This window comes from Lissotriton vulgaris, chromosome 6, assembly GCF_964263255.1.
Source record: "Lissotriton vulgaris chromosome 6, aLisVul1.2, whole genome shotgun sequence".
Taxonomy (NCBI): domain Eukaryota; kingdom Metazoa; phylum Chordata; class Amphibia; order Caudata; family Salamandridae; genus Lissotriton; species Lissotriton vulgaris.
The window spans coordinates 231,800,072-231,812,373 of record NC_141694.1 but is presented as its reverse complement, the minus strand read 5'-3'; positions in this window follow the sequence as shown (position 1 = coordinate 231,812,373).

Here is a 12,302-nt window from a genome sequence, read left to right as displayed (position 1 = left end):
GGATTTAGACCCCTCCATTCCACCGAGGCGGTCATAGTGGCAGTCATGGACACCCTCAGGAAAGGAGCTGACAAGAACATCGCTCAAGCCCTTGTCCTATTGGATCTCTCGGCGGCATTCGACACGGTCGATCACACCATCTTGATCGACCGTGTCTCCAATGCCGGTATCCAAGGAGTGGCCCTTGACTGGCTTAAATCCTTCCTCCACCAGCGCTCACAGTCCGTCCACCTTTCCACCTTCTCTGCGCCCTATTCTCCCCTTCACTGTGGTGTCCCACAAGGCTCGGCACTATCCCCTCTTCTTTTTAATTTATATCTCCAACCACTGCTAGCCACTCTCCCCAACTTTCCGGTCACAATTTACAACTACGCTGATGATCTGCAGTTAATTTTCCCTGTCGATTCCCTCCCTTCTTCTTGCACCAACTTCCAGTCCACTATGCTAACCATAGCTGAGTGGATGTACCACAGCCACTTAAAGTTAAACCCCACCAAGACTGAGCTCGTCTTGGTGGGTGGCCCCAATCACCCATGGAACGCCTCCTTTTGGCCTACATCTCTGGGGACGGCACCAATTCCCGTGAGCTCTGTCAAAAGCCTGGGGGTGACCATCTCCCAAGATCTTTCTATGAGACCCCACATCAGCGCGGTAACTTCTGCTTGCTTTTTCCATCTCAGGCGAATTCGCAAGATCAGTAGGTTCCTGAACAAAGAAGCCCTGACCCAAGTAGTCATTGCTCTCATCACCTCCAGGCTTGACTAAGCCAACATCTTGTACGCAGGAATTCCCGCATGTCACCTTCACCGACTTCAGTTGGTGCAGAACCAAGCTGCCCGCTTGATTTTCTGCCAGACCAGACACCAGCACGTCACCCCCCTACTCCGCAGTCTGCATTGGCTCCCGGTCTCAAAACGGTGCATCTTCAAACTGGCATGTACCACCTTTAAGGCCCTAGAGGACGCAGCCCCTAAGTTCATTTCATCAGCCTTATCCCGTCATATTCCTGCCAGAGCTCTACGCTCAGCATCTTTGAATCTTCTCGAGGTCCCCAGATTTAAAAGAAAAAGGCATGGAGGCCTGAGCTTCTCTGTTCTGGCTCCTGCTACTTGGAACTCCCTACCCCTCTCTCTCCGTCTCTGTCCTAAGTACGATAGCTTCCGTATTCTCCTAAAAACTCTGCTCTTCCAAGCAGCATATGATTAATTCCCCCTTCCTGGATCACCGCTATCTTTATCAAGAGCGCCAAGAAACTGAAGGTGATAGTGCGCTGTATAAATATTTTTAATAGAATAATAATAGAATACCAGTGTTCGCAACAAGGCCCCAGGTTTCTGATGGGGTGAGCTAGATAATCCGAGGGAGGCAATAGATGGCTATAGATCAGGGTCGTAGTGGTGGTAGAGGCAAAGTTTAAATGAGAAATTTACCCATGAGGAATGTTTTGGCATCCTTTTTGAAGTGAATAAGAGAGGGTATTCTTCTGATGTCAGGTGGGAGAGAGTTTCATATTCTTGGAGCAGCCCCGGAGAAACCCATTTGTAAGTTTTTTTTTTCCGAAAGCGTGCAGGTTGGAGCAGGAGGTCTCTGGCAGATCAGGAGTTTCTGATTCCTCCTGAAATCACAAGTTTCTGCCTCAGATATGCAGGGGAGTTAGAATATAAGGCCTTTTGTGTGATGCATGCTACTAGTAGTCTGGTGGCCGCGTTGAGGCAGGTTTTTAGCTGTGCTAGGGAGATCTTGGATAGACCCGAGAGGGTAAAACAGCCATATACAGTCTAGAGATGACAAGTGCTTGGACTGCCAATTTTAGGTGGGGAGCATCGAGGAAGGGTTTCAATTTCCTAAGGTAGCTCAGGTGGAATCTACCTGATTTGGTCATTGAATTGATGTGGTCCCGCATGTTCAGGTTGCTGTTGAGGGTGATTCCCAGGGATTTGGCCGAATTGACAATGGTCGGTGGATAATTCAAGGCTGTGATAGCCTTAATCCATGATTGAATCTCAAGGTTGGTGTAGGGTGGGGCGATCAGGAGGCATTGAGTTTTCTTTGCCTTGAGTTTGAGTTGATTGGATGCGAGCCATTGAACAGTGAGTTTCAAGGCTTCGTTCAGGGAGAGGATCTCTTAGAGAGATGAGGTTTTGATGTAGTTCTGAGTGTCATCAGCGTACATATGATAGAAGATATTAGCAGTGCGTAGTACTTCGGTAAGCGGTTCCAGGTAAGGATTGAAGAGGGTGGTGGAAAGTGTTAATCCTTGAGAGACTCCAACCGTGACCGGGGATGGTGCCGATAGGTTGCCGTTGACAAGGAATCTCTGGGACCGGTTTTGGAGGAAGGACCTGAACCACTCTAGAAAAGTGCCATCCAAACCCATCCTGAATTTGAGGCGTTTGTGTAGTTTTTCATGTTTTTTTTGTTTTTTTTTGCCAGCAGCCTTTTTTCTTTTTATTGAAATGAAAAATGGAGTGAAACAAAGAAAGCGGAGTCAGAAATCAGTCACTGCAGTATACATATAGTCATACACGATCAAATAAATCCCTTTTAACGCACAGGTCTTCCCACAGGTCCGACACGGGACATGGCCAGTTCAGCTGTAGGAGAGTCACATATTTCCCCCCGATAAGCATTCCAATGCCCCCACTTCTTGTCCCACGTTTTGGGGCATCCTCGAACTTTGTAGACTGTCTTTTCTGCGATCATACATCTATCCATTTCAGCCACCCATCTCACCACTAATAGCCTGTCTGGCGATCCCCACTTCATCGCTATAGAACGCTTAACCAGCAAAAATCCTAACGCTAACCATTGCAACTCATGATCATTCAGGTTATTGACCCCCCCAGATATTAAGGACACATTCCTTGGGCAGTGGCGAGAGTGGCTTACCCAGGGCTCTACTCATTTTCCGAAGTGCTCCGCTCCAAAACTGTTGCACCACCGGGCAGTCCCATAGGATGTGGTAGAAGGTGCCAGGAAGACCACAACCTCGCAAACATAGCGTATCAGGGCGCCTCCCAATCCTGGCCAGGGTAAGGGCAGACATATACGCTCTATGCAACACCTTCAATTGAATCAACCTAAACCTATGGCAGATAGCCGATTCCCTCGGGGACATTAAGGCCATTCCTCCTCCTCTAAGGGGCCCTGGTCTGCCTCCCACTTGGACCGTAGTGACTGGAAGGGATCAGGAAGATTATTGCATAACTTGCGATAGGTAAGGGAGATGGCTTTCTCGGGGAGAGGCTCTGATACCAGCCTTGCATCCAGAGGAGAGGTCTCAGGCAAGAGGGCAAGATCTGGGACAGCCACCTGAATAGCGTGGGTAATTTGCACATAACGGAAGAATTAAGTGGGCGCTAGAGCATGTTTCGTCTGGAAGTCACTAAAGGTCAGCAATTTACCCTTCTTGACAAGGTCCCCCATCTCTGAAATTCCAATCATGTCCCATCTGTCAAAGCCTCGAAGGAAGCAGAGGGAGCCCAAGCTTTGCGCTGACCACAGCGGTGTCGCCATAGTGAGCCTATTCGACCACCCCAGACATCTATTTGCCTTGTGCCAAATGGCCACTATATGTGCCATTGGCCCCACATATCTAGCTTTAGTAGGTTTACTATAGAGAGCCCCCATATAACCTTCTCGACCTGTCTGACATCTATCCAGGAGGAAGTCCGGGTTCAAGGGGGAGCCGTGTATCCACTGATTTACAGCCACCAACTGCGAAGCCCAATAATAGAGGCGGAGGTTTGGCAGGGCAATGCCCCCGTCATACCATCCCTGAAAAAGCGTACATAGGGCAATCCGAGCGGCACCCCCATTCCACAACAAAAGCCGGAGCTCGCTCTCCACCGCCTAAAAAAAGGAATCTGGAATCAAGAAAGGGCAATTCTGCTGGACATATAAGAAGCGCGGTAGCGCCAGCATCTTAAACAATGCCACCCTGCCCGGGAGTGACAGTGGGAGCGAGCGCCAGTGGGCAACATCCCTGCGGAGCCTAGGCTGTGGGCCCAACAAGTTGCGATCATAAAACACTTTAGAATAGGGTGTAATAAAAATGCCAAGATACGTAAAACCCTCCGTAGCTATTGCGATGGAAAACCCTCTGGGCAGACGGGGCGGGGGGCCATGTAACACATACAGTACCGACTTAGTCCAGTTTATAGAGCATCCTGAGTGCTTCCCGAAATTGGAAAGAACATGAAATAGACTATTAATAGAGGATCGGGGAGATGACACATATATTAGAATGTCGTCCGCGAATAGAGACGTCAGTGCGGACCCAATGAGCCAGGGATTCCAAGGTAAGGGCGAACAACAGTGGGGACAGGGGGCATCCCTGCCTGGTACCCCGAAGGAGTTAAAACCTCCGAGATGTGTGATTGTTGACTCGGACTTGACCCCATAGGTCCGTATAAAGGAGTCGCACCCAGCTAATGAACTGAGGTCCGAAGCCAAAGCGGCGGAGAACCTCGAATAGGTAAGGCATTCGATCGAGTCGAACGCCATCGTGGCATCAAGAGACAAAATGGCTGCATCCTGTTGTAGGATGGAGCGGCGACTCATCACATTATGTACCCTCCGAAGATTCAATGCTGTATTACGACCCGGAAGGAAACCGGACTGGTCATCATGTATCAGGGAGGGGAGCACTAGGAGAAGGAGGTGCACTAAAAGTTTAGTCAGGACCTTAGACTCCGCACTAATTAAGGACATAGGACGGTAAGAGCTGCATTCAGAGGGTGGTTTAGTGGGCTTAAGTATAACCACTATGGAGGCCAGCCTTTGAGCTAGTGGAAGGACCCTCAGTAGCAGTGAATGGGTTTTTGATGCTTTATTTACAACTTGTTTAAATGATTGGTACGGCAAGTTTTTGTTCCATATTTCCGTCGTACATGTGGCTGAAAGGGATTTGCAAAGGTATTGATTGAAAGGAGAAGATTTGTCTTGGTTTAGTTCAGTCCAGATGGCCTAGTTTATTTTTGATGTAGCAGCGTTTAGCTTGAAGCGATACCAGGTTTTCACAGTCGCGTACATTCTGCCAACTTCTTCATTTGTAAGGCCGAATTCCAACCGAACCTGGGCTGGGGAAGCTGACCTTGGAATCTGGAATACTTTTTTGTAAATGGAAGCTATTAGTTGGTTTAGGATCTCTCCATCCTCGCCATGGAAGGCCGCGCTGGCATATGTTAGAGTTGGCAGAGTTTTTGCTTTCATTACGGCGAGCAAAGGTTTATGATATTTGGGCCCCGCGTAAATTGCCGATTATAGGTGAGGTCCACACTAAGCGGTGAGTGATCGGAGATGCCACGGGGAAGGCCCCTCGGGCGAATGAAACATCCGACGTCCTCGGTGGGGCAAAATAAATAATCTATTCGAGACATACTGTTGTGTGCATTAGAATAATGTGTGAAGTACGGCGTTTCCGGATAGTGCCAGCGCCATATATCCTCCAGCCCCATGGCGTGCGCAAAGTCTGGCAAGTCCGAGCCATGGTAGTTTTTCATGGTTGACCATGTCGAAGGCCGAGGATAGGTCCAGGAGGATTAGGATACAGGTTTTGCCTTGGTCAAGGGCTTGGAGAGCATCATCAATGATGTGGAGCATAGTAGTTTCAGTGCTGTGCCCTGGTCTAAATCCGGATTGGAAGTCATCAAGCAGGTAGAAGTTGTTGATGTGTTGACTTAGCTGCTGCTGCACACATTTCTCCATCTCTTTGGCTAAGAGGGGGGATGTTAAGGATGGGTCTGAAGTTGGCAGGGGAGGCTGGATACATCGATGGCTTTTTCAGAATGGGGAGGACTTGGCCGGCTTTTAGAGAGTCGGGCATCGTTCCCTGTTGGAGAGAGGCCTTAATTATTGTAGTCCATTTTGGAACCTTTTCCAGATCTTATCTGTATTCCCCAGCCCAAATTATCTAGAAGTCTTGAACCATGCTGGAGCTCACACAGCACCTCTTCTGTAGCAGATTTAGCATCACATAAATGTATGGATGCTGGAAGAAAGTTAAATAAATAAACTTTGCTCAGATATAGAATATTAGCAATAACAAGTAAAAATGAAAGCAGTGTCCGTCAGGGTAGTTAATAACAAAGCAACGTTGGCACTATCAGTATTAAACTCATTCCCTGGAAGAGGATCTGCAGTTCAACAAAAGGTAGGTCCAAAGGTAAGCATGCAGCTAGGATGAAGACAGTATGTGCTCTTGAAGAAGGGCATGGTGTCCCTCCTGTTTGAACATACAGGGCTTAAAGAGACACGGCCTTTCACAGAGTCTGGGAAATGGTTCTTTGTTTATTTTCACTTGTGCTGAAGTAGTAAAGACTTAGTAGAATAAGAGAGTCGCCAGAATTAGTGTCTGTAGATGGTTAGATGTAGGATTAATCATTTCTTTGTCTGTTTTCAATGGTTTTGAAACTAGGGAGAACCCTTCTGGAAGCTGTCTGCCTCAGAAGCTGCGTAAGACACTGAAAGATGTCCTCTGCTTATGAGTAAAAAAAAAATAGACGCACAGAGAAAAAGCTTAAGGCATGGAAAATCTTCCAGATGGTAGTCCTGATAGGCTGGAATTGTCAAAATTGAGTACGTACATTTGATGCTATCTGGCTGCAACACGCATAGCTGGAGGTAACAGAATTGGAGAATACAGAACTGGAGCTTGCTGACCTGGAATATCAACACTAGGGCTTGCAGATCTGGAGCTGTCAGACAAATGGAAGGGAAAGCACAGACGCTCAAGAGAGCAGGTCAGAATGATGCAGTTAAGTACAGCTCCATGACTACATATATAGAAGGAGCTGAGAGCAGCCATGAACCTAATGCAGAACAAAGGCTGGCAGCCATAATGGATTGGTCAGCACCTCCAAGGACCCAGTACTGAAACGCTACTGCCATTTTGTGGCTCAGGCGTCCATCGATTCCTCATAACCCAGGACCCACAACAAGATTCCTACAACAAATTTCAAGAGAGAGTCATTAAAGGAATGTCAGCAGGGAACTGCACTGAATTCTAATTGTAGATGTGTGAGTTTTTTTGTGCCTTACCTCGTGGATGCTGAGAGGAAGCATGAATGCTTCTGAGCAGAGGCACCCTTTAAAGAAACACCAGGGCTCAGGACCGACGTGCTAGTGCAGGGAAGGCAGAGCATGGCTGCGTGCAGGGCATCCACCATGACAAAAAATATCCCGGATACAGGAAATACCCTGCCCACCTGTGACAGAATCTCCTGTCAGGGATAGCATTAACATATAGATTAGGTTTCCCTGCCAGCCACAGGCTCTGTCAGGGTGATACATCCTCAGAGCGGTTTCAACAGGCAACGTTCTTTGTCCTTTTACAAACTTTAATTTGATCAGAAACACCAATAATAACGTAAGAGTGCCACACATGTATTTGTGAACCTTGTAAATGCTGTACTTCGATGCTGCTACTGAAAGGCTGTTAAATAATGGTTTAATTTAAAGAGGTTAAACGTGTATCGAGAGTGCATGCCCCCAAGCCGAGGCTTCTCTCATTCACAGAAAGGAGACAGCCTGAGGCAGTGGAGAAAAAATAAACCAATTTTTTCCATGCTCATTTTAACTCCGTACAATGCCTGATCAGTGGAGCCGTGTATCTATAAACGCGCAACTTTCCACGCGCGCGTTTAATAATATATAAAAAAACAGACTTACCCGAGTGCTGTCCTAAGAAGCCCCGCCAGTCATGATGCGTGTCTAAGGAGATGAATTCACAGGTGAACATTAGGACGCTCCAATACGTTCGGGTTGAGTTCGCGCTATACAACACAGCCACAACAAGAAAATGTATACGTGCTGCACGTTGACATACCAGGTTTGCAGTCTGCGTGCAAACCATGGTGACATGACACTAAGGTGTCAGGGATTGGCAATATGGATATTGTAATTAAATGGGGCCCACCAAGAATATCACCTTCCACCTGATCCTTCTGAAATACATAAGGTCAAATATCTCAATTAGGAACCGGGGGAAAAGGGCAAAGGGAGAAACACTGGGAAAACTGGTTGAGGACAGACACTGGGTATCAGCTGAGGACCATCACAGAACTATTGCTTTACTCCTCGGAAAACATAAATTGATCAGTATTGTCCAAATATAGATATGTGACAAATGCTTTGGCATATGATAATAAACATAGACAATGCGCACGTGCCAGGCTGGGCTGAGGGTCATGGAAGTCTACCGAACGCCGCCACCACACCCCTTTGAGGGCCCCCTGACCTAGACCTCATGAGTGTATTATTTTGTGAACGGTGCAAGGGTGCACCTGAAATATCCCCACCAACCATGAATTTGCCCTGCCACAGGTCAGTGTGTTTCACCGACCATGTGGAGAAAAATCATTCACAAACATCATGTTGCCTTCAGGAGACAGATGAACCCCGCCAGAAGAAATGAAAGCTTCAGGAAAATGTTTCACTATCCACATAACCTCACAAACAATGGCCTCAAATAAATCTCTATTCCCCATTTGTGCTAAATCGTTGCCCCAAGGTGCGGGATGACTATAACCGGAATCAGAAGCCCCCTTGGCACGAGTCTGTCAACCGCAGACCTGAGGTACCACACCCTGAGTCCTCCTTGTCCATACCACCTCATTTTGCAATGTTTGCCTTTGCAGGCGCGACCAAGCCACCAGATTGGTATGCTTCCGGGCCCTCCGGATGAAAGAGTGACCAAACACCAAGACCTCCCAAGTGAGCATAGTACCTACATGCACAGAGGAAGGGAAGGAAGAGAAAACATCACCAGATTTTTAGATCATATGCAAACGCCCTAACTCCTGTAAGAGTCAGACCGCCATCTCCCAATCCATTGCATCTGCTGCCTGTCCAAACCTGCCCTGGTTGTGAATGTGGCGACCTGAAAAAAGAATCAAGTGAAATCTGAAAACTGAAAAGTCTAGGGCGATCCCCAGGATCCTAGGGAACTGGTACCTTGAAGGCGGGGTCCATCAGTGTGTAGGAACAGCGCCATCGCTGAGCCCAGTGTTTTTAAAAGTAGATAATCCATGAGTGACTCAACTTTGGCAGCACTGGGAGGCAGGACCGTAGGCAGGACTATATTCTCAGTCTTACCAAGCTGAAAAGTTTCGGAGGAGAGCAAGATAACAGCCAACAACTCCTCGGGCAAGCTTATCTGCTCAAACTGTAAGCTGCCATGGATATCTTTCCTAGACTGAGTGACTAACTCCTTGACCCAGAATGCCCTGTAAAGGCTACGCAAAATGCTGCTTTAAACAGCTGGGCCTCAAAATGCAAATGGAAAACATCAGGCAGCTTGGAGACCAGGGTACCCACTGCACATCGGTTCACCTCCTTAAGTCCTTGAACCTCCTCTCAAGCATCTGCCAAACCTTCAGAGGCCCAGTCTTCTTGCCTGCCCAGTTTTCCCAAGAAAGAGAGGGCAGCCAAATACTTGCTCATGTGAGCCCTTTAAGCATAGTTAAGAACTCCACCCAGGAGGATTGCAAAAAAACCTCTCTCCACACCCGTTCAGTCTAAAAAGTAAATTACTGCGGGAATGCCCCCTATAGGATCTCTTTGACCTAAGCACTAAACTGGTTGCCATGAGGTCTGTTGGACGGGGCACCAAGCCTCAACAGATGGTCCAGGAACGGTGTAGGGTGCGCTGCTGCCTCTAGGTGGTAACGCCTGAACTCATGCAACATTAGACAAGACAAAGCATCAGAAGCATTATTGGGTACACCGGGAACATGTTTTGCCCTAAACATAATGTGTTAACTAGGCACAGCAAGACCAGCTTGTTGAGCAATCTTAAAAACCATATGGTAGCTTGTATTTTCCTCATTTATACGTTCCACCACTGCAAGGTTATCCGATCAGAATACCACTGCTCGAATGCAGAGTTGCTCAGGACAAATCGACAATTATCAGGAATTGCCCCAGGAAAGTTAAGCTTCTCATCAGACTCATATTGCCCATATGGGCATAGTCGTTGTCCCTATGTTAGCATAAGCCCGTTGCAGACTGTCTTCTGCTTTGCGCATGTTGTTACACAAACCTTTTTTGCTTTGTGCCATGCTGCAACTTTCACATGTTGTTTATGCACTCTGTTCTTTCCTGGGATTTAGTCTGAACATTGCAGAAAAGGTCAAACAACAATGCTACTTGTTATTCTGTTATAGTCAGACCCTAGCACCTAGACAAACAATGCAGATGCAGCTGTTGTTTGGGAACAGGTACTTTTTCATATGGAGTATATGGATAGGAAACACAGACACTTGGAGAGGGATCTTTCCAGGGAGGAGAGCTTTACAGCACCTGTGATGTAGAACTTCCATCTATAAGACTGAGGTACAGGGTCTGCTGCTAACACCCAGAGATTTTCAAAACATAATAGTTTTGCTTTTATACAAGGGGAAGGAGGGTAGGTTTTTGTATATAATGACAGGTCCTTTTATGATTCACGGACTACTTGCTATGCTGACCGTATTGGTGTTAGGCATTTTTCTACTTGTTTTGGCACGTATACTGCATACTAGAGCATGATAGTTAAAATAAACATTTTAAACTTTTCTTGTGTCTCTGTCAGATCTTATTGTGGACGAGTACAAGAGTGTGAGTGAAAAGGTGTATCCTCCAAACACGATGCCTGAGAGGGTCGGGAGTTTTGTGTTCTGAGGTGTCCATTCACTTGTTCTTCTGTGAGTGAGTAGGAGGGCAAGTGAAACACTGTAGCTAGTCAGTCCCGGGGTCATGGTACTAAGGTGGTAGGATGACTCAGTCCCTGCTTACTAAGGTCCCATAATCCCAAGCACAGCTCTGTGACTCAACAGAATCCCTAAAACATGGCGCCGCCAACGTTTAGTCAGGCACTTATTCACGTGACCCCTGAGTAGCGCTTGTGCTTGTCCACGATACCCCGACATCGGTTTCTTGAGAAATGCGTGGTGGGAGGGCTTTGCCTCCTCAGTTTGTAGGATTCACCTGTTTTTGCAGGTTTTTTAAGCTTGAATTTTAAAAGGTTTTTGACCCATTTTGTGCTACCATTTGGTCCTCCTTTGCTACATATATTGGCTCAATCGATCGCTGCCCGTGGCACGTTGCCGTGCATCGGTTACACATCATTTGTTACAACATGGGTTCCCCAATGCGGGGTCCCCGGTTGTCTTTGTGCTTGAGGCATATCCTGCATACTGCTTCGAGGTCTTTTACTCCTGGGTTGCATTTCCCGCAGTGAATGCGAATGATAATTCCTCTCATGCTTATACAGTCGATGCTGTGCCTACAGTGCATCGCCCTTATGTGGTGATTGAGGTTCCATTACATGATGGGAGCACCAGATTTGTTTTAATGGCGCCCTTCACATCCTATTTCATTTGTTTGTATGGGCTCCCTAAGTATTGATGGGGCCATGTGGCCAGTGTTGGTCGATTTTACACCACATCCCAATTATCTTAATGCTAATGTGGCGGATGTACGTTTACCATGTGGTCAAGTGGTTCTTCTCTATAGAAGCCTAATTCAATTTATTTCTCATACTTTTCTGGTGGTTACAGGCAGATGATGGGTGCCTTGTGATTAGCCCAGTTCTTATTAATTTGGTGATGGGCAAATGTCCTCAGGCTCCTAAGGACCTTCCGGTTTGAATTGCTCAGAAAATTGAACAGCTTGATGCAGTCTTCCCTCACACTGGTCCTGTAGAGAAACACAGGATCCTTACTATGTGTTTACCAAGTGGTCTGATTCCTCCTTTAGCAGACTGCAAAATCTGGGGGGACGGTGTTTGCCTCAGTATATACACTTTGTTTTGGCACCCCCTCCATGAGCGTTCTTCCAAGCGTTCTGAAACAAGTACAGAATGAACACGGGACTGGTCCTGCCCTGGATTTGGGGATGAAATTGGGTATTTTTTCAGTTGAGGCTCCAGCGCATACAAAATGCCGCCGCACGACTAATCCTCGACATCCCTCGCCACAACCACATAACCACCCACCTGAGAAACCTCCACTGGCTCCCTGTCATCAAAAGGATCCCGTTCAGAATGCTAACCCATGCACACAAAGCACTCCACAACATGGGCCCGACTACCTCAACAGCCGACTCTCGTTCTACACCCCCACCGGCCAGCTTCGCTCCACCAGCCTCGCCATCATCCCACGAATACGCAGAACCACCTCCTACCTGGCAGCGAAGACCTGGAACTCCCTTCCCACTCACCTACGACTGACCTGTGACCATCTCATCTTCAGGAAGCACCTCAAGACCTGGCTCTTCGAGCAGTAGCAGCGGTCCCCCCCCCCCGCCCCCCCCCCAGCGCC